This window comes from Electrophorus electricus, chromosome 11 (assembly GCF_041902795.1).
Source record: "Electrophorus electricus isolate QZ-2024a chromosome 11, ASM4190279v1, whole genome shotgun sequence".
Classification (NCBI taxonomy): domain Eukaryota; kingdom Metazoa; phylum Chordata; class Actinopteri; order Gymnotiformes; family Gymnotidae; genus Electrophorus; species Electrophorus electricus.
The window spans coordinates 12,006,248-12,029,281 of NC_137507.1; the positions used below are offsets into that span (position 1 = coordinate 12,006,248).

Genomic DNA, 23,034 nt, shown 5'->3' on the forward strand with positions numbered 1-23,034 from the left:
TTTTCTTTGCTCTGGGTCTTTGTCCTACTTACTTCATGTGTTATGTTTAAGCTACATAAGGTTTTTCATATCGGCTAAACATTGTGTATATGACATAACACACAAGCATCACACTGGATTTGGTAATCTCTTTGTGATTAGTACAGTTTCTGGGAATATTCCAAGCTCTTGCCAAAGGTCACTTACTAGACATTTTACTTTTCATTATATTTACATTGCAATTAGGTGACCAATTAGTCAGACTGGCTGGCTATGTAGCTAGATATGCTTCATTGCCCAGCTAACAAATGCACCTGTATGTAGTCAAAAATAAATATCAATATGTAAAATCAATAATAAACCTTAATTTCTATAACCTCAGAACCTTTAGAATCTTGAAAATATGCCACAACATAAGGCATGCCTTCCTGCACACCCTGAGTTCAGTTCAGCTGCTGCATTTATGTTTCTAGTGCTTGTAGTTTATAGCTACGTAGCTAGCTAGCCATTTTTTTTCTTAGAATATAATTGATATCTAACCACATTTTACTTTCTTATTACTTTCTTATTTGCTTTCTAATTAATCATGCACATATTAGGAGCGCGAACCGATTTTACAGTTCATGTGATGTGTGAACCTCACAGAAAAGTATATATTAGAGAGAGAGAGAGAGAGAGAGAGAGAGAAATAGATAGATAGATTTTCAAGAGATATGGCACCTTGCATATCATATCTCTTGTTTGTGAAGTACCTTTTTTTGTGAGCTTTTGCTGGTGTTTAGAAAAAAAAAGTTTTAAATTTTGACTGCTTTATTGATTTATGTGCAATTTACATTTATTTTTTTTACTTCTCTTCATACAGCATAGAATCTCAGAAAACTGCAGCAGTTGTCCTTTGATTATACCTGTGTGGAATGTGTGAAGCTTGACAGATTTGCTGCAACATTACATTTGACAATGTTTTGTATGTAACTGTAATATGTGTTACAATCCAGAAGAACATATTACTGTCAACGGGGAGCTGTTTCCTACCAAGGTCCACTGTCCAATGCATTGTAGTAGTTATATTTGATACAATGAATGTAGACAATATGAATGTAGACACTAGGAGGGAGACCAATCGTCACACTGTCTTTATGGGGAGGCCAGTAATAAAAAAAGACATTAAATGGAACATTAGTTGTTTTAATCATAGACATTCTACTTTTAGCTTGTACAATATGTGAGTTCTTTATGAGCACAAGACAAAACGCACAGAAATGAAAGCCATTCGTAATTGTGTAATAACCTTTTATTAATTCCAAAGCTTTTACTCACAAGGCTGTTGTCAAGGCAGGTCAAGGTATCTATTGTGCATATTTATAGGATTCAGTAGTGAACCCATCTTTTAACACTGATGACTTTGTTGTAGGCCTATACAGAGTAAGGTTTGCATCTTTATACAGGACAAAACAGAATCTAAATTCTGGCTAACTGTGTATAAAACCGTGTAAACCCATAATAATCTTATGAACATGGTGCTAATATCACCATGGTCATGGGTTTGATTCCCAGGGAGCACATGCACTGAATACTGATAAACGAGCCCTTGCAACAAATAACATACATCAGCCATTTCAAGCTACCAAATTCAACATCATGCATGCAATATGTGTATAAAAAGGCTTAATATTGTATTTCTATGATGCTTTTATGTTTAAAAGCATTTTCAAAAATGTGTTCTGGCAAAAGGGTAAAGCAAGACATTGAACCATTTGTGATCTAAACACTTTGAGTTTCAAGAGGTCAAATGTCATTTCCTGAGCAAAAGCACTCTCATTCATGAGGTTTTCTCTGACTGAAGCCTTTCCTCTGTGTCTTACAGGTTATCATAGTCTGCAAGTAAAAGAACAAGAGTAAATATACCAATTTAGTTTTGCAAATTAATATTTCTGTATGTTCCAAATACAGGGTGCCTTGCAACATAACAAAACAGTGTTGATATAATAAAAACATAATATAATAGTCAAATCTTTTTTTAAACATACATTATTGATGCTTTTTAGATTTGGTGATTCTTCAAAGCACACAGATCACATGTCTATAATGTTTTAGATTGGTCCGTATTCTCACAGCACACATTATCATTACACTACAATACATCATGTGTCAAATGATACGGAAAGGCCAGTCTCTCATTATTAATAAGCAGTGCAGCTGGAATGTGCAAGTAAAGAGAAATAGAAACCTATTATAATGGGCTCCACCTAAACCGCCACTGTATTCTCACCTGTACCACCTAAAGAATCTTGTCCAGGGGAGATGACATCATCATAGTACTCTGGAGTGAGAGCTACACCAGCACATGTAAACAAGTTTTAATGCCAATGAGCAACAAGTCTGACATTAATAATGTGTTGATTCTTGTGGTGAGAATTCCTTTATCATTTTAAGAGAAACCAACCTGTTGTAACATGCAAGTTTGGTCCAACAGTAACAGCATCATCATAGATCTCCATGACATCCTCTATCAAAACACAAGATAAATGCCATCAGACATCAGTGTCATTGAGTGTTATTTTATGTGTTTAAAATTTACAGTGCAAATTGATGTAAAATTAACAAAAATAGCTTAAGAAAAATAATTGATAGTATATGCATCACTGTCAATGTTACAACTTCAACCTTGTGCAGCTTTGCCTTGTATCAGTGTCGCAAATTGACAGCAAATTAGTTACCTATTTGGGCAGTAGTGTGAGTAATGAAATTATTAGTAGAACTACATTTTCCAGAAGCAAGGGGGTTTTAGTCAAGCATACTTGCTACAGTATCAGGTGTCTGTCCATGTGTGATGTCATTGTAATTATCCTGTGGATTTTCTGTCCCTAGATCACCTAAATCAAATAAAATGAGCTGATGGAGTAATTTCAGTCATCATCATCTCTTTCATTTTAATGAAGTGAGGAATTAAACAAATTTAAATGACAGACCACTACTGGTGACAGCATCATCATAATACTCAGTCTTTTCTTCACTGACAGATTTTGCTGAAACCGAAAGAAAAGTGCATTTCTTGTAAATTATATTAAGATACATGTTGCATCCAAAGAGAATTGTCTATGAGAACAGTCACCAAAACTCTACAAGGTACCACAACTGGCACCCACAGCACACTGACTAAAGAGTTTTTAAAAAGTTGTATGTTTACAACAAAACAGCATTGATTGGAAGTGTAACATTATTAAAGAACACTATGATTTCTATCAATTCTAATATTTCTTTGTGAGATGTAATCCCACCCTTACCTGAGAGAAGCTCTTTACCAACATCTTCATAACCAGAATGCTGAGCCTCTGAATCGATATATTCTATCAGAAGAGAACAGAGCAATCATGAAACATGCTTGAAACAGGAAATCACGAGCATCTTCCTTCAGGGATAATAATGAGCTGTGAGAACAACAGAATATTTGTCCAGTTGACTGCAATGTTTCCATACAATACAAATACAATAATCCAGGGGTGTCACTAGACCCAATTTAATGGAGCATGTGCCCCACTGAAATGTTTCCATGCCCCACTATAATCACTGGTAAAATCCATAATGCTTTATATTTTAACCTTGTTGAGTAGAACTATACCATATAAATTCACTACAGGGACTACAGGTCCCATAATGACCCAGCATCTTTCCAAACACTTGAGCAGCTAATAATAATAGTGATGCCAGTATTTAAAAGCAAGTCAGAAGACAAGGTAATGATCATTTAAAATGTACTCACATATAACCATTTCACTTACCAAAAAACACATATTGAACCATTAAAATGAAGGCACTTGTTAAGTTAACAAGGGGGCACTGCTAACTAGATAACAAGCTTAAAATGAGAAATATAAGCAGTAAACTATTCATTTTGCAAATTTGTGTTATTTAATTAGCATGAACTGGTGATGCAAAAACAAAATCACAATTCACATGTAGTTTTCTCTCTCAAAGGAAACATTTCATAAGATTATTTGATGAGAACATGTGAAAATAGTATTAAAATGAAATGTAAATTCTTAAATGTAACATGTGAAAAAGTAATTTACATTTAATACATGACAAATGAGAGAGCAGGGAACAAGAGTGAGAAGAGAAGGAGAGAGAAAGCATATGCAGAACAGGTAGAAGTAGTAAGAGACAGAGAGTGTAAGGGTTGGCACCAGGCTGAGGCCCCTTCCAGCCACCAGAGGGAGGCCTTGAGTCAACCACACCACTAATCAGGCTTAACACCCAACAGTTGGGCTAGACCTTATATAAGCCCAGTGAACCAGTCATTCAGTGCTGGGTCTTTGCCAAAGTTCTGAGCTAAGCTCCTAGCCGGTAACTTAAGGTATTGAGGTCTGAGCTCTCGTACTACACCTCACTTCTGTGCTGTGAGGGTGTCCGTGTTTTCACACGTCCCCTCCTCTCTCCAGTTTTCCCTCTCAAGTCTGTCTTTCTCCGGATGCTTCCCTTAGCCATTCAAGTTCCTCCCTGTTTTGTGGTTTTGTTTGGGAAGTTTTAGTTTGAGTTTTCCCCAGTGCATCGGGGTTGCCATTCCTTCCCCTGGCGTCCTTTATTCTCCCTTTTTTCCACGCTCAGCGTGGTGTTTAGTTTTTTCTTTTGTTTTACCTGACCCAGGCTCTAACTGTTCGGCAAACGGGCCCACCATTGTTAGAGTGTGGTTGCTCACCCAGTAGGCTGTTGATATCACCCAGCTAACCTGGGATTGAGACCACCTTACAGAGAGCAGGGAATGGAGCAACAGAAATGCATATGTGCAGTTCTGCCCCTCCTACTGACTGGAAAACAAAGGGGCTGAGCTATGTCCTTAATTCTGTGTGTCTCCAAGTTTAGAAGATAATTCTTTAAATATATTACTTTACATCACTTTTACATATTCAGCATGTAAAAAAGTGCCTAGAGATAAACAACTGGAAAGGCACCAAATTGAACAAAGAAAAGACAGGAGATTACATTTGGCCATTAACAGCAATCATTGTTTAGATTGACAATGTTCTTGTATCTTTATCTTTTAATGTGTAATTTTACTTTACTTTAAATCTACTCCTATTTTTTAAAGCCCTTTCTGAGGTGACATCTCAGCCTTTATTTAAAACTTTTTTCCACTCAATGTTTCTATACATTTGAGCAAAGTACTTTGAATTCCTATTGTGCATGAAAGGTACTACATATTAAAATATGCCTTGCCTTACAAGCAGACATTTATTATGATACTGCTCAGACCTCTTAATGCAGTGAGCAGCAAGATGTGAAATGTCATAAGGTATGAAAAGAGTGCGATACAGTCACACAGCTTCAAAATAACAAATATAACACACAAGCTCTCATTTTTCTCTCACTCTGTCTTTTTCTTTTATCTCTGTGTCATACACACTAGGATTGCCTGCAATATTACCCTCCATATTACTCACCCTTTTGAACAGAGATGGGAGTTTTTCCACTGGTGATTCTGTGGTCAATCTCCTCATAGATTACTTCAGGCAAAGTCTTATGCCTCCTCTTATAGAGCACTGGGTGTGAAGACATGAGGAAACATGGCTTCAGCAAATTAATGGTGTAAAATGTCGGAAACCATAGATTATATGTGAATGTTCCCTACCTCTCCTGAGCACTCTGTTCTGGTAAACCAGCCCAGAGAGAAGCACCAAGGCCAGGAAGAGCAGCACTCCCAGTACCAGCAGGACCACTGAAGAGGTAACTGGTTGAGGTAGAGGTCGACTGGTTGTCATCTCAGATTTACCAACTGGACAGGAAATTGCAAAGGAGAACGTGTATAAACAGTATTTTTCATTTGAACATTTAAAAAAAAGAGGCAGAGGAATGAAAAGAGGACCTGAGATGGAGTTGGTGGTTACTTTGCTTGTAATCACAGGGGTCAGGGAGATGTCTAGAAATAGAGAACCAAATCAGTTAGGTGGACACAGAACTCACACAAACATACAAAATCAAAGCCATAATTAGCTTTATTCTCTAACTGACCCTAGCAAGTATATGTCTGTTATATCATTTAATTTACATTTCTTTCTAGACATTTTTGATATTATTGTTGTTATTGATGTTGACAACGATTTACCTGCAAAATCCAGCATTTCTCAGGTTATTAAAAACATTTATCATTGTCACTGGTGTTCATTGTCACGGACCAAATGTCAATATTTAATTGTGAGTTTGGCAGTTCTGGTAAGCCAAAAAGCAATTCATGAATAATGAAGCTGCAGATGACATTTATATTTGCTCACTTTTTATTCAGATTTGACTGTATACTAATGCTACTTCAATGTATAAGGACATGTATTTTCAGGGCTATACATTAGTTAGGAGGGAAGAACTTCATTACTAGGTTCTTCTCATTTCTTTAACTGTTCTCACTTCTTTGCACCTCTTCCTCATGACTTAACTCCTCCCTCTGGGGATGTGACAAAGAGATGCAAGGATGAGATGTGAGGACAGAGGGCTCAGTGACAACGTCCACCCAATGAGAGTCCTTGCTTACAGCAACATTAATAATTGATGATGTGCTGCACAGGTGTATCCCTCATCACCAGGTACAACACCCAGAGATACATAACAAGGTGTAATTAGCCTACAAACTAAAAAAAAACAAAAACATCAAAACATTGCAAGCACAATTTCTATTTTTCAGATACTGAATTTGTCAAAGGAGTTATTTATTGAATCCAAAACCCTGTCTGAGGTCTCCTCTAACCTGCACAAATGATGCCAGCATCCTCTTTGTGGGAGCAGTCAGTGTGGTTCTTCAGTGAATAACTGCAGTCCCACAGGTGAATTTCATCCCCTCTACACTCCACTCTGTTCAACCAGATCGCCCCTTCACCAGCACCAAAGGCAGCACTCCCATTAGCACTCAGTGCCTTCCCACAGCCCAGCTGTCGGCAGACCACCTCAGCATCCCTGATGTCCCACTGATCATCACAGATGGAGCCCCACGCAGCATTATGATAAACCTCCAGCCTCCCAGAGCAGCTTCCCTCTGGTCCACTCAGCCTGAGAGGCAGCGGAACTATACCACAGACATATGACATGAGGAGAAAATACTGCACAGGACAGTTAGGGCAGTAACATAACTGTCTGGGTTCAGCAGATACCACATTTCGTGACAACTTTGACTGTGTGAAGTATTGATGTTGAATAATCCATTAAAATTTGCAATGATGGGTAAGATATTGGAAGAATTTTGATTTAATGCTCTCATTAATTAATGCATCCTTACCTGAGCACTGGCTTTGATGGGGAAATGAAGAGCATTTCACATGTTTTTGTAAATGTTTCTGCTCTTCTGTGAGTATGGTAAGAAATTATGATTGCAGATTTAACGCTCATGAGCATTTAATGATTAACTTCTCAGCTACTTGATATCTGCAAGAATCTTTACATGCAGGGAGAATCTGCCTACCTGAACAGGTAATGTGAGCCACCTCCTTGTCATTATCACACTTATTGTGCCCCCAGGGGTCAGATGGGCAGTGCCATAGAGTGGAATCATGTTTCCTACATTTCACCTGATCCAGCCAGTTAGGAGATGATTCCACTCTTGCTCTGGCCCCAGACTCCCTGCCTGTTTTCCCACAGTTCAGCTCTTGACAGATCAAACTTGCTGTTTCTTCATTCATCTCATTCACACACACATTCCCCCAGGTCCCATTGTAGAACACTTCCAGATTCCCTTTACACCCCTCAGTGAGTCTGATCTCTTTAAACTCTGGTGAGAGAAAATATGCAGACCACTGTTTTGTTAATCTTTATGATTCTTAGACCGTTCTACAAGAGCTCACTCTACCCAAAGTATAAATGCACAGTTGCCATCAGTGTCTTAATTACTGTTTTTTTTATGTTTCTTTAAACCCATATGAAACTTAGCTTTCTTAACATAAAACTTAAATAGCTAAAAGCAAATTAAAATGAGCATTATTAAATATGACACTGCTTTGGTGCAGTTTTGGGTTATCTTCTGTCAGAATTATTAGATATCATTCTTGTATGCTTAATGTCATAGACTTTTACATTTGACACTTGCCTTTGAACTGTGCAACTGTGTTACATTTTATGTTATCACTATACACTTTAAAGAAGAAAAGACAAGCAAATCAAATTCAAGAACAGCTGCAGTCAGCATACTCCACCTGAGCACACGACGCCTACATCCTCCTTGTGTCTGCAGTCATGCTTTCCTCCAGACTGATACCTGCAGTTCCACAGGGACGTCTCGTTCCCCTCACACTGCACCTCATTCAGCCATATGGGCCCGGTTCCAGGACCAAACCAGGCTGGTACATGGGCACTGAGGGCCACTCCACACTGCAGCTGCCTGCACACCACCTGGGCATCCTCAATATCCCATGAGTCATCACACACTGTCCCCCACGATCCACTGAGGAAAACCTCCAGCCTTCCTGCACAGTCTCCCCCAGATCCAACCAGCCTGATGGAGGAGTGGGCTGAAACACACACACACAAAGTGTGTATACACACACAGTCACACCTTAATTGTCCAGAACAGTTCAGACAGTTTAAACTCTGGTTTTGATTTACATAGAATTGTTCCACCAAAATAAGCACATGAGGTTATTATTTTTGTTAATGTGACAAAGGTCATGAATCCTCACACAACTGGTGTAGATTTTAGAGTAGAATAGGCAAGCATGTTATTAATTTTGTTAACAATTACCAGTTTTTAGGTTAATGTAACACTTACCAGAGCAGGTGATTGATAGCTGTTCCATGGAGCTGCAGGAGAGGTTGAGGAGGTTTGCAGTGCTGCAGTTCCCCAGATGAGCTTCACTCCCAGAACAATTGAAACCCCTCACACACGTGGCTGTGTTGATCAGGACTGGATGGAGAGGAGCTGGAGAAGTTCAGTACAGAGCCACAGCCCAGCTGTCTGCACACCACAGAGGCTTCAGATACACTCCAGGAGTCCAGGAGAACTCTCCTCCAGTCCTGGATAAAGTAAACCTCAACCTGCCCCTCACACTCCCTCCCTCCAGACAACCGCACTTGCCCCTCATGAAAGGCCTGAGATGAACCTGAATGGGAATATAATTAAACATGTAAATTAATAAGCTTATTTTAGCATGCAAAACATCACTAATTTCACTAATGTGGTGAACATGAGTGGAAGAGCTCACCACTGCAGATGACTCCAGCAGCCTGTTTATGAGAGCATGCTGCTCGACTCCATGATGAGATGGGACATTCTGACAGGTGTGTCTCATTCCCATGACAATCAAAAATATCAGCCCAGGTGCGGCCGCTCCCCTCCCCAAACCAGTCCGCCGCCAACAAAGCCACAGCACTCCCACACTTCAGCTGTCCACAGAGGACACTGGCAGCTTTCATATCCCAGCTAGCCCCACAAACTGAGCCCCAGTCACTGAGGTACAGGAGCTCCACTCGACCTGAACAGGAGTCCCAGCCATTCAACAGACGTACTGCTGTGTGACCTGTAAAACATAGAACTGATTACAGATCTCTAAAATGACAAGAACAAAGCTTAACTTACTATCTCATAGTTACAATATATTTCTGGCAGAAAAATGGCAAATACTTAACCTGAACATATTAGTCCCACATCATTGTAATGGGAGCAGTTCTGTTTGACTGAAGATGTTGGACAGAGAGAAACCTCAGATTCGTTGCCTCTACACTGAAGTTCCTCTGTCCACACCTGACCCTCCCCTCTGCCAAAAGCAGCTGCTCCCAGCACCTTCATAGGACGCCCACATCCTAGCTCTCTACAAACAACCTCTGCATCCTGTTGGTCAAAGTTAGCATCACACACTGTGGCCAAGGTATTCCCATGAAGCACCTCTACTCTCCCAGAACACAGGTGAGGACCATGTGTAAGTCTGGGCATTTTGTGACCTGTGTGTAAAGTAAAATCATTAATACCATGGACAACACATATAAGAATAAATGGTCTATAATCATTCAGTTACTTAAAACATACTATGAAATTTAAAATCGGAATCATCTCATCTATGTTCTGTGGGTGATGGGTCTAGAATTAATCACAAATATGATATTTCTCAGATGTTTATACAAATCATTCTAAAATAGATTAATAGAAAATAGACTGATTGAATAAACACACTGATTTAAACATACCTGAGCAAAATAATTCAGCATCATAATAATGAAGACAGCTATGTTCACCCCAGCCCAATGATCCACAGTGTTTCACTGTAGACTCAGTTCCACTGCAGTCCACATGACTCATCCAAATTGGTCCTGACCCTGGTATGTAACCTGCGTTAATACTCAATAACTCTCCACAGCCCAGCTCTCTACACACCACTACTGCAGCTATTCTACTTATACCAAAAGCACACACTGTTCCCCACTGTCCTCTATGAAGAACCTCCACTCTCCCAGCACATCGACTTCCACCATCCACCAGCCTCACACTTCCTGTATGGCCAAGAACAAGAACATGATAGAGTAACAAAGAGAGATAGACAGATCATCATGTACAATGGGTTTTTAACACAGAAAATGTGTTTTATGTAAAATGTGAAATCAGTTTTTAAAAACAGAATTCTTACCAGCACACACCAGTCCCACATCACTGTCATGAGAACAGTCATGTTTGACTGCAGATGATGTTGGACAGGATAAAATATCCGATTCATTGCCTCGACACTGAAGCTTCTCTGTCCACACCTGGCCCTCCCCTCTGCGAAAAGCAGCTGCTCCTAGCACCTCCACAGGAGGCCCACAGCCCAGCTCTCTACACACAACTTCTGCATCCTTCTGGTCAAAGTCAGCATCACACACTGTGGTCCAGGTCTTCCCATGCAGTACCTCCACTCTCCCAGAGCAGCGAGGACCACCAACCAGCCTCACTCCTAAAATATTAGTATGGGGAATAGAGACCATGGAACACATTCTAGTAACAGAGAAACTACTTACATTATTGATTTTTTAGAATATTTCACTAGACTATATCAGACCATAACCTGGTTCTGTTGTCACCCACATACTGGCCTGTTGTCTTAAAACAACCTGTGGCAAATAAGTCAATAAAGAGGTGGTCACCAGAGGCAGAGAAGGCTCTGCAGGTTTGCTTTGAGACTACAAACTGGCAAGGACATTATCACAGTATCACAGACTGTATCAGCGACTATATCAACTTTTGCACTGACTTCATTGTTCCTGTCAGGTGGGTACGTTGTTTTCCTAACAACAAGCCATGGGTCACCAAAAACCTGAAGGAACTTCTTAATAGGAAAAAACAGCCTTTCAGACTTAAGGACAAGGAACTATTGAAGGGAGTGCAGAAAGAGCTTAAGGCGAGAATCCGGGAGAACAAGGAAGGCTATAGAAGGAAGCTGGAGATGAAGCTTCAGCAGAATGCAAAGGAGGTGTGGACAGGCATGAATCAGATCACTGGCTTCAAAATAAGGCAACAGACTGCTGGGGGCAGTCAAGACAAGGCCAATGAGTTGAATGTGTTTTTTAACTGGTTCAGCACAACACCCTCCGTCCACACCTGCAGAGGCATCTCCCCCACTTCCTCAACATCAACACCTCTTAAACATCAGTACCCACCCCCTCTCACCCTACAGTCATTATCTGTTGAGTCGCAACTTTCACAACTCCCCCACCCAGTAGTAACAACCAGCCAGGTGAAAAGACAGCTGGAAAAGCTTAGAGTCCACAAAGCTGCAGGGCTGGATGGAATCAACCCAAGGGTACTGAAGGTTTGTGCAACCCAGTTGTGTGGGATCCTTCAGCAGATCTATAACCTGAGCCTTAAACAGTGGACCACCAATGCGGTGGAAAACCTCCTACCTAGTTTCTGTTTCAACGAAGTCCACTACCTCTTCCTTGAATGACTACAGACTGGTGGTGCTCACATCTCATGTCATGAAGGTCCTCGAAAGACTAGTGCTGTCATATCTTAGACCTATAGTCAGCCCTTTCCTGGACCCTCTGCAGTTTGCTTACCAGCAGCAGGTAGGTGTGGTTGATGCTGTTATCTACCTACTGCAGAAGGGACATGCACATCTGGATCAGAACAATTCCACTGTAAGAATCACCTTTTTTGATTTCTCAAACGCATGCAACACCAACCAACCTCTCAGATTGGGGGAGAAGATGGAGAGAATGCAGGTGGACATGTCCATGATCACCTGGGTCAAGGACTACCTGTCTGACAGACCCCATTACGTGCAGCTGGGAGCAAGCCGATCTGAAGTCTTGGTCAGTTACATTGGAGCACCACAGGGAACTGAGCTCTCACCTTTCTTATTCACCCTGTACACGACTGACTTCCAGTACCGGTCTGACCTATGCCATCTTCAGAAGTTTTCTGATGATTCTGCGGTGGTTGGATGTATCAAGGAGGGAGAATACAGAAATGCGGTTAACAGTTTTGTAGAGTGGTGTGAGAGGAACCATCTGCTCCTCAATGTGGACAAGACCAAGGAAATGGTGGCAGATTTCAAGAGGAGGAGGACAATGACCAGTCCTTTTACCATCAAGGATCAGGATGTTGAGCAGGTGGTAACGTACAAATACCTTGGTGTCATCAGAAGCTGTGTACAGGAAGGCAATGAGTAGACTTTACTTTTTGAGTACGCTCAGTTCCTTTAATGTGTGCATCAATATGCTGATAATGTTCTACCAGTCTGTTGCCATGAGTGCTATCTTATTATCTTTTAGTCACAGACTCATTCTGCTCTGCTGTAGTAAGTAGCGGTACAGGAGATCATTCGTTCCAATTGCGAGCACACTGTACAATCCTTCTTTGTGTCGGGACACTACTGAGTGGTATTGAGCATTAGATAATCGTGCTTATTATTAATATCCACTCTGTTGTCATTCTCTTCTGCATTCACTGCACAATCATATATACACACCTCAGTGAATGTTTGTATTGCACTGTCACTTTGCCTGTTAGACGGTAAACAGTGAATGAGCGGAATGAGCGGACACCTCACTATTTTTACACTTTGCAAAAGACATACATACTATATCTTTGTATCTTAGTTCTTATTACATTTCTTATTTTTATATATTGTAATTTGTTTTGGTTTTATCTGCTTTTTTGCACTGTTGCCTTTTTTGTACCTTGACCTACTGCAATATGTCAATTTCCCCCTGGCATTAATAAAGTGATCTATCTATCTATCTATCTATCTATCTATCTATCTATCTATCTATCTATCTATCTATCTATCTATCTATCTATCTATCTATCTAGTTCATGCATGGTTCTTCTTTAATGGCAGCAAATAATAAATATATTATTAGAAAATAGGTTTTGTGGGTGGTCTAATAAGTGACAAGGGATATTTTAATTTCCTTTACAAATGCTGAAGAAAGAAAGCACAGCTGTTTTATCTGAAAAAGGAACTCCACCAGAATTGTTAACAACTGATCTATCATAGCATGTCACATTCATAGGATCATGTCCATAGAAGCTTCTAATGATAATGATGCCATGCTTTCCTTTTATTAAACAAATATACAACTGAAATGCACAAAATTTGTAATGTCATAACTGGTATAACAAAGTCTGAAAGCTAGCAAATATGCAGAAATGCCAGTCGAGGTAAATATATCCATTCTAAAGATTAGTATTATTTACCTGAGCAGATAACTCCTGCATGATGACAGTCACTAACCCTTCCAATTGAACCACAGTTCTTCAGCATAGACTCTGATCCACTACAGGCCACTTCATTCATCCAGATTGGTCCTGATCCTGGTCCAAAGTGAGCTTTACCCACTGCATCTACAGCCTCCCCACAGCCCAGCTCTCTACACACCACTGCAGCATCTCTCATATCCCAGCCTTTATCACAAACTGTTCGCCACTGTCCTTGATGAAGAATCTCCACTCTCCCAGTACAAGGCCTGCTGCCATTCGCTAGCCTCACCATGTCTGTTTGTCAGGGAGAGAGAGAGCAAGAGCAAGAGTGAGAGAGAGAGAGAGAGAGAGAGAGAGAGAGAGAGAGAGAGAGAGAGAGAGAGAGAGAGAGAGAGTGATTAAGTTGGGAGGGAGGGGGGTATGCGTAATTGTCATGTAAGTCACTGTTGTTACACACAGGCCACCAGATGGAGGCCTTAGACACTTCCCACTTCCACCACCAGAGCACATCTGCTCCAGAATACTGACTGGTTTCCATAGTTCGTAACTCTGCACACTAAGAACTGTTTGGAACTCTTTAAATGTATTATTTAAACTCGCTTGTTTTATTGTGAAGTCTTGCCACTTTTCTCTGTCTGCATTTCTGTACTGTTTATCTGATGCATTTGGCTCTTTTTGTTTCTGACCCTCCTTTTTTATTGGTTTGTGATCTTAGCCATTTGTGTTTTGGCATTGCTGCCTGATATAGAATAATTCCCTGGTTTTCTGCCTCTATGCTTGTTAAGACTCCACTTATTGTTGCTCTGTGTTCTTTAACTATTTCCGCAGCAAAAAATCTGCAAATTAATCATAACACTTCCCCAGCTTCAGCATCACCATTACAAAGAGAAAATGCTAAAATGATATATAATTCATATATAGAAAAAAATATACATATAACAATGGGTTTAAATTGTAAATAACATACATGATTAGTGTCAGAAAAATACAAGATTAACTGTGAATGCATGCATTTCTTACCAGCACACACCAGTCCCACATCATTGTCATGTGAGCAGTCATGTTTGAGAGTAGATGATTTTGTACAGAGGAGAATCTGGGATTCGTTGCCTCTACACTGAAGCTCCTCTGTCCACACCTGGCCCTCCCCTCTGCCAAAAGCAGCTGCTCCCAGCACCTCCACAGGAAGCCCACAGCCCATCTCTCTACACACAACCTCTGCATCCTGCTGGTCAAAGTCTTCAATACACACTGTTGCCCAGATCTTCCCATGAAGCACCTCTACTCTCCCAGAACAGCGAGGACCACCAACTAATCTGACCCCTAAAGTGTTATCTTAAAAGAACAAAGAAAATTCAGTGCTTCCAAATTATTATTATTCACATGTTGAAATGTGAATGTATTTGCTGGACAATTAAAGTCTCAACCCTTAAAAGTCATGGAAAATCTTGAGATGGAGGTGGGAACAACACAATAATATGCATTATATTTTTAGATTCATAAATGACAAAGGCAAGGAAATTAATAAATGTTGAGTAGTAAACTCTAGCATTTGAGTTTTATATTGAAATTTAGAGCATCTTACCTGAGCAGATGACTCCAGCATTTTTGGTTTGATTACAGTCATGTTTACCCCAACCTGCTGATGTACAGTTCTTCAGTGTAGACTCTGATCCAGTACAGTCCACATCATCCATCCAGATTGGTCCTGATCCTGGTCCAAAGTGAGAGCTACCCAGTACATCTACAGCCTCCCCACAGCCCAGCTCTCTACACACCACTGCAGCATCTCTCATATCCCAGTCATCATCACACACTGTTCCCCACTGTCCTCTATGAAGAACCTCCACTCTCCCAGAACAGTGACCACCACCATCCATCAGCCTTACACTGTCTGTTCAAAATGAAAATTAGGAAGAAAGAAAGAGGCAGAGAGGTATGGAAACAAATCAGAAAAAGAGACAGTTGTGCAAGCGAAACAAAAAAATGTTAAAATCTTACATAACTTATAATTACAGTTTGAGAATTACATGTTTATATATGAATTACTCCAAATCTTACCCCCACACACTAGTGTCACGCCATGCTCATGAAAGCAGTTGTGTTTAAGTGTAGATGATGAGGGACAGAGGTGAAACTGAGATTCGTTGCCTGTACACTGAAGCTCCTCTGCCCACACCTGGCCCTCCCCTCTGCCAAAAGAAGCTGTTCCCAGCACCTCCATAGGAGGCCCACAGCCCAGCTCTCTACACACAACCTCTGCATCCTTCTGGTCAAAGTCAGAATGACACACAGTGGCCCAGGTCTTCCCATGAAGTACCTCCACTCTCCCAGTGCAGCGAGGACCACCAGCCAGCCTAACTCCTAAAATATTATTATGGGGAATAGAGACACATATAACTTATTGTGATGACCAAGTAATGCTTAAATAGATTAATATTAAGGTAATGCTCTAATTAATGCATGGCTCATATGGTTTTCTTTAATGTCATAAAATATCAGTAAAAACCTTTATGTACAAAATACTGCCAACATACAAGACATGACAAACACAAATAGTGAGAAAGGTTTAAGAAATATAATACCTAGAAAAACACACAAATTTGCCAAAGACATTTGAATGTAGAGCCATAGTGACTAAGTCTATATTAGGTTGTGAATTACAATCAGTACAGATATCATATGCAGATGTATTGTAGTTTACCTGAGCAGATAACTCCAGCATTTTTAGTTTGATTACAGTCATGTTTACCCCAACCTGCGGATCTACAGTTCTTCAGTGTAGACTCTGATCCACTACAGTCTATATCATCCATCCAGATTGGTCCTGATCCTGGTCCAAAGTGAGAATTACCCAGTACATCTACAGCCTCCCCACAGCCCAGCTCTCTACACACCACTGCAGCATCTCTCATATCCCAGTCATCATCGCACACGGATCCCCACTGTCCTCTGTGAAGAACTTCTACTCTCCCAGCACAGTGAGTACTACCATCCACCAGTCTCACACTGTCTGTGGGAGACAGAATGAATAGAGTGAAGACAGTCTATTCTAAATGTGAAAGTGTAGTACATAAGCAAAGGGAGATGTGGAAATATGTAATTACTTAAAATAAATGTATTTCTTACCAGCACACAACAGACCCACATCGTTATCATGAGAGCAACTGTCTTTGAATGAAGATGTCGGACAAGAGTAAATATCAGATTCGTTGCCTCTACACTGAAGCTCCTTTGCCCACACCTGGCCCTCCCCTCTGCCAAAAGCAGCTGCTCCCAGCATCTCCACAGGAGGCCCACAGCCCATCTCTCTACACACAACCTCTGCATCCTGCTGGTCAAAGTCAGCATCACACACTGTGGCCCAGGTTTTCCCACGAAGCACCTCTACCCTCCCAGAGCAGCGAGGACCACCGACCAGCCTCACTCCTAAAATATTAGTACAAGGAATAGAGACAAATGTAACTTAATGTAATGACTAAGAAATGCTAAAACAGATTTCACAAAACCATGTTAACTTTTGATTCATTTTAACTATGTTTTTATTCCTTTTCTTCATGACTTTCTTTTTCATTTATTCTTTTTTGGTTGTTTTGTTTTGTTTCTCTCTCTCCCTCAGCTGGTTCCAACCCTTTGAGAGGAGTCTCACTGCAGAGCATGCATGATAGTAATCCTATTCCACAGACAACAGACTGGTATACCAATGGGTTTCTAAACCTCCACAAACCAAATACATTTGTGAATTGTTCCATAATATTGTAACAGCTTAAAACAGCTGAGAAATTGTAGCAAAAATCATTAAATTCTGTAAACTGACAAACTTTATATTACATCAATGGCAATGTGCAAAGTTTGCAATGACAGTTTGTGACCTCAGTTCCCTAAGCGAGCCCTGTCTGACTCCACTCCCTCCTGTTGCAAGTATTGTTCAAGATTTGTTTAATAATGACAACAGGTTGTCACCAACACAAGTCAGTCAACAAAAATTAAGAGGAGTTATCCTTCTGGCAGTGAAAAGAGAAAGAAGAAAAAAGAGGATGAGGAGAAAAAGCATTACTAGTGAGTGGGGCAGATAATACTAATTAAATATAATTATTAATAACTAATTCCTGCAAGTCTAGCCTTAAATGAGGGAGAGTCACACTTGAATAACATCCACTAGAATTACATTATTTCATTTGTTTACCTTGACATTTAATATTAGCTAACCTAGCTTGCAAAGCATCTTAGTGTGTCCAGCTCAGTTTTCCATGACATGAGTCAGAGTCAGTAGTTGACAGCTAGTTGACTCAGTAGTGTAGCTAGCCTATCAGGCTGTCAGAACGTAGAAGCTAGTAGTTATAGTATTAACACTTCATAACCAGTCAACTTGTTCTTGGGCATTGTTACTGAAATAAACACGGTCTCTGCAATTTCTAGAGTAGGTAATGTTTTACCTGTAGTTTTACAGAGCATAGGTAATGGAGTGATTTGGAGGGGGGAATTAGATCATTTGAACATAATTTTTTCACTAGTTAACTGATGAAATCTGTGTCTAACTGAGCTAAATGTCAAGCTATGAATGCTAATTTATGAACTTTAGACGGAAAGAAGCTTGTAATAGTGTTCTCTGAATTACTGAGGTGTATTGTTTGTTATACATTATTGTGCTATATGTGCAGTGAGGTTTGTGTATTTTATTGTATTTCCCATATCTGTCATGGTTTTAATATAATGAAGACTATATACTTTCATTAAAATGTTGTTATTTATATTTATATTCTGAAAATAATAGTACTGTTAACTTTTGAAATAAAAAGTTAACATTTTGCTATTTCTTGTTGGTGTCAGATTATTTATAAGATAATGGCGATGAACACTGGTTGGAGGGGCCTCTATGAATTTTTGCATAGGGCCCCAATAGACGTTAGAATCGCCACGGCATAGAAATCTGCATACATACATCGGGGATAAAAGCTGGCATTAAATAGCAAACGTTGTGACAAGCTGTGACGTCTTTCTCGCCTTGCCGCAAAACTTCTGGTGTGAAATATTTAATCTGCCAATGTGATTCAAAACAAGACAAGAGTAATCGAACACATTGCTTTCTCTACTATGTTGGTTTACCATATTGAAGAAAGAAATCCATAAATCGATAAATACATTGCTTTTATGGTGCCCATTTATTAACTTATTTATGTATGGTTGTGTTTATTGATTGATTTAGATTAATTTTTTTAAATTTCATCCTCCATTGGAACTGTTGAAATTGACCACTTCGATATTTTTGCATGTTGTAAAAATGCATTAGATATACTTCAAATATACTAAATATTAAATTTGTGTATATAATATATTGTATGTTGTGTGTGACATTAAATAATATATAATCTATAAATAGTCAAATATGATATTTTCAGCCCAACTGTATTGAAACTTATGTAGGCAAACGATATAATTAAGACATTTCTGTCCCTACTGTACTTTTATAAAAGTTATTCAGAAGTCAGAACCTAAAGTCAACTCAATTTAGGTCAGCTAAGTTTAAACCAAACAAAGAGGTTCATATACTCATGTGTATTATTAAATGAAAACAGGAGTAATATGAATGAATGAACAGAAAAAAATCAAGCTGTTATGGAAAGGATCAATTACATGTGTTCTGTTACGTAAAATTCCACGTGTTTTGATAAAATGGAAGATTGAGCAATATCATCATAGATATAATAATAATGATAATACATAAAACCTACAAATATATGAAATACATAATAAAATTATGCAGCTATATTACTACTACCAACACCACCAACACCACTACTACTACTACTACTACTACTACTACTATTACTACTACTACTACTAATAATAATAATAATAATAATAATAATAATAATAATAATAATAATAATTTTACAAAGCTGCCATCTATGTTTGTTGAGGACACATAACCACGCACCAGCAAGCAAATACGAACACTATCACTTAAGTTACATGAAATGAAACCACCTGTTATACTTTGAGAAGGCAGATTGTCTTAGTCTGTTAAAACTGTAAATTTGGAAGCAATTGTCTGTGGAAATGCTACATCTTTCAAAATACTATACCACAGTGACAGTTATGAACATCATTTACTTGTTATGGTCATATTTGCTGATGGTCGAGTGAAAATGTGAAGCTTACAAATCTGAGTCCTCCTACCCTAAGACCAAGACAATTAATTTATGGTTTCATATACTACAACACTATATATGGAAACAAACTCCTTTACCAGTTATATGGAATCTTCAGGTCATTCCAAATTGTGGATTGTTATGTACTTTGCACATATAATAAACTACTTTATATTATTAATTATACACCTTTGTGTTTTTTTAAATAGACTCTAAATGTATATACTCTAACCTAGCATAATTACTGTATAGTGTATTATACACATACTACAGAAATGGACAAATACATCAGATTGCAAATATTATAACATCAACATAGTCTTTTAATAGTTATTTTGTTCCCTATTGTGACCAAAAAATAATACTATAGTAATAACACAATATACATATTATATAAATATAATGTTGCATGATACATTCTTCTGTATTTTATTGAATGTTATTGTTCACTATCAGATAATAGTAAACTTTGAAAGAGATTAACACAAGAAAAGATTAGATAGTTCCCTGGCCTAATATAATTCCCAAACAAAGTTTGACTCCATTTGCATCAGTAATTTTGTATCTCCATTTCATCTAATATTGTTTCTTCTAAAGACTTTTTTCATCATTTAGCATTTGTTTTTTTGATAGATAAATAAATAAATAAGATAGTTGGCAAAAAGATTTTAGGAAGTGTGATGTTTAAAATGTTACAATTAAACAAAGTTTTAAAGTGGACCACTGAAAAAATTAATTACATTTCAGAATGAGAATTAGTACGGTTTACCTGAGCAGATCATTCCAGCATCTTTATCATGATTACATTCAAGTTGTCTCAAAATTTTAGAAGCTCCACATGTTTCCAATGTAGGCTCTGATCCAGTACACATCCTTGGATCCATCCAGATTGGTCCTGATCCTGGTCCAAAGTGAGCATTACCCAGTACATCTACAGCCTCCCCACAGCCCAGCTCTCTACATACCACTGCAGCTTTTTTCATATCCCAGCGAGTATCACACACTGTTCCCCACTGTCGTCTATAAAAAATCTCCACTCTCCCAGCACAGGAGCGACCACCATCCACCAGTCTCACACTGTCTGCATACCAAATAGAAGATACCAGATGGAGATAGAAAAAGAGAGACAGAGACAGAGATAGAGGAAAAGAGAGATAAAAAGACCATATTAACTGCACATGAGTTATGTATGGCTATGTATGCCTGCCTGTTTATTCTGTCCCTTCTTTTATGTGTAGCTACAGATGTAAAAAAGTCAAGGAATAACTAAATTACAATAGTGTTAAGATATAAGCAAACACATTATTATTATTAATAATAATAATAATACGAATAATAATAATAATAATAATATGATGATGATTATGTGCTCAAATGTGTTTTTGACATGAGGACTTACCAGCAGTAGTGAGTGTGACTGTGGACATCAGAAGAATTAAAGTCAGACAGCTGTCCATCTTCCTCTGCCCTGCACACACTCTTTGTTAAACTCAGCAGGCAACCTTTAACTCCACTACCACAGAGAGACTGAAGAAACTGGGTCCCCCTAGCCCCCTATAAAGAGAGAGAGAGAGAGAGAGAGAGAGAGAGAGAGAGAGAGAGAGAGAGAGAGAGAGAGAGAGTTTCTAACAGCCACCAATCACAATCACTATTACCTTATTAGACAGAGAAGTATAATCATCAAACATCTTCAGTGACAAATCAAAAAAGTATTTTTAAAAATTTCTCCATATATATCAAAAGAACGTCAGGGCGGATGAATAGAACTCCACCTCCCGTCTCTAGAGGCGTGTGACTGAGGAGAGTGTGGTGAGAAAGTCACCAGCATACAGGAGACTGATTTCAGCGAGAGGAAGCGCTCAGTGTAGATTCAGCTTTAATGCCACCTGCACAGAGCTGATCTAAGCACTGATAAATAACCGGTGCCAAACGCCACTCCTCTACACATGCGTAGAAATGAGTTAAAACATATAATTATTATTTTTTAAAACCTGAATCAGGGAGCAAAGGAAACATGTGAAACTTCCATCATATTCACATATTAAGGTATTAGCCCCAACCAAAAGAATCCAGAATGATAGAAAATGGTGTAATCATGCTGTAGGGATTGGGATTTTAAAATAGTTAAACTTTTAGAAAAAAAAGTCTCATGGCAAACGCCACTCAGAATTTCGTAGGTAGCCATCAAATTATTGAAAGCGGAATTTACTTTATAGACTTTTTTCCCTTAACCTGTGAGTCAGCGATAAAGTGAATAATGTAAGCGTATTGTCTTTCACTTGTAGGCTTGTCCCACAGTGTCAAATGAACATTGAAAGCACTCAGCCCACCCTACACGTGGAAAGCGGCCATTACTATCGCTGTACTATTGCGAATTTGTTATTCGCTTGATTCTGTGTAGCATGATGTTCTTTCGATGAATTCTCAGTAAAATAAAATTTTTTTCCCATCGTTCGCCCGCGAAATTGCGTTCAAGAGAAAAAGTTCGGAAACGCTGAAAACTGACGCTTTTCAGAAGCGAATCATTAAGGAGACGTCTAAAAAGTGCAAAAGAGGAAGGTTTCGTAAGCTGTTTTTACATATACTATAAAATGGTTAAAATACTAAAACTGAGCGTAGTAAAGAGAGAAACACCGTTTATAACACTACAGTTCCATTCTTCTAAAAGAGCTCATTGTTTATTTTTTAGTTTAGTCTGTACCATGCCTGTTACACATACAAATATAAAATAATTTGTAAAAATGATGGCTTTTTCCAAGCCCACTACAATTTTCAGTTTCCACAAATACACAACAGTAGAATTCCGATTAATATTTATTCCTGTTTTAATCAACACTACTTCACAGTAGTAATGATACCTTTGGTACGGATGTTTCGACTCTTGTGTTGAATTTCTTAAGCGCAATGTTTCGAAACATTGCTCCGAAAGGTGAAGGGTGTTCTGTTGCGTTTCACCTGTTTCGACAGGTGGCATGAAGACCGGCAGCTTCTACGTTTAATTGACGGTGTCTGAAATAAACCTGATCATACATCAGTCTGAACCGTAAACGTCACGAAAAATTGAGAGTCTTGTTGTGGAAGTTTTTTGTGAGAAGAGAGAGATTTTGAGAGATATAGTGACATCACGACTGACAATGCGTTTAGTGATGATTATTCGCTATATTTGAGGTTAGAGACAGAACATATTTATTGATCGGCTAGTGAGAGACAGCAGAGTTATAATTAGGATAGCTACAGTGACATTACTATATAGAAAGTGTA

General features: G+C 38.9%; 1 pseudogene across 1 annotated transcript; it reads right to left on the reverse strand.

Moving 5' to 3' along the window:
- Positions 1–1,258: 1,258 nt before the first annotated feature.
- On the reverse strand, positions 1,259–21,282 carry LOC113569448 (scavenger receptor cysteine-rich type 1 protein M130-like; annotated as a pseudogene). The gene is made up of 26 exons (XR_014126032.1): positions 21,173–21,282; positions 20,543–20,854; positions 16,751–17,050; positions 16,326–16,634; positions 15,683–15,985; positions 15,207–15,515; positions 14,642–14,944; positions 12,172–12,174; positions 10,569–10,871; positions 10,132–10,434; positions 9,523–9,888; positions 9,153–9,467; positions 8,693–9,050; positions 8,148–8,462; positions 7,421–7,726; positions 7,238–7,303; positions 6,713–7,027; positions 5,840–5,893; positions 5,606–5,749; positions 5,418–5,516; positions 3,264–3,326; positions 2,949–3,005; positions 2,778–2,852; positions 2,423–2,485; positions 2,249–2,311; positions 1,259–1,854 (listed from the first exon to the last, which is right to left on the reverse strand). The product of XR_014126032.1 is annotated as a scavenger receptor cysteine-rich type 1 protein M130-like (transcript).
- Between the last annotated feature and the right edge of the window lie 1,752 nt (positions 21,283–23,034).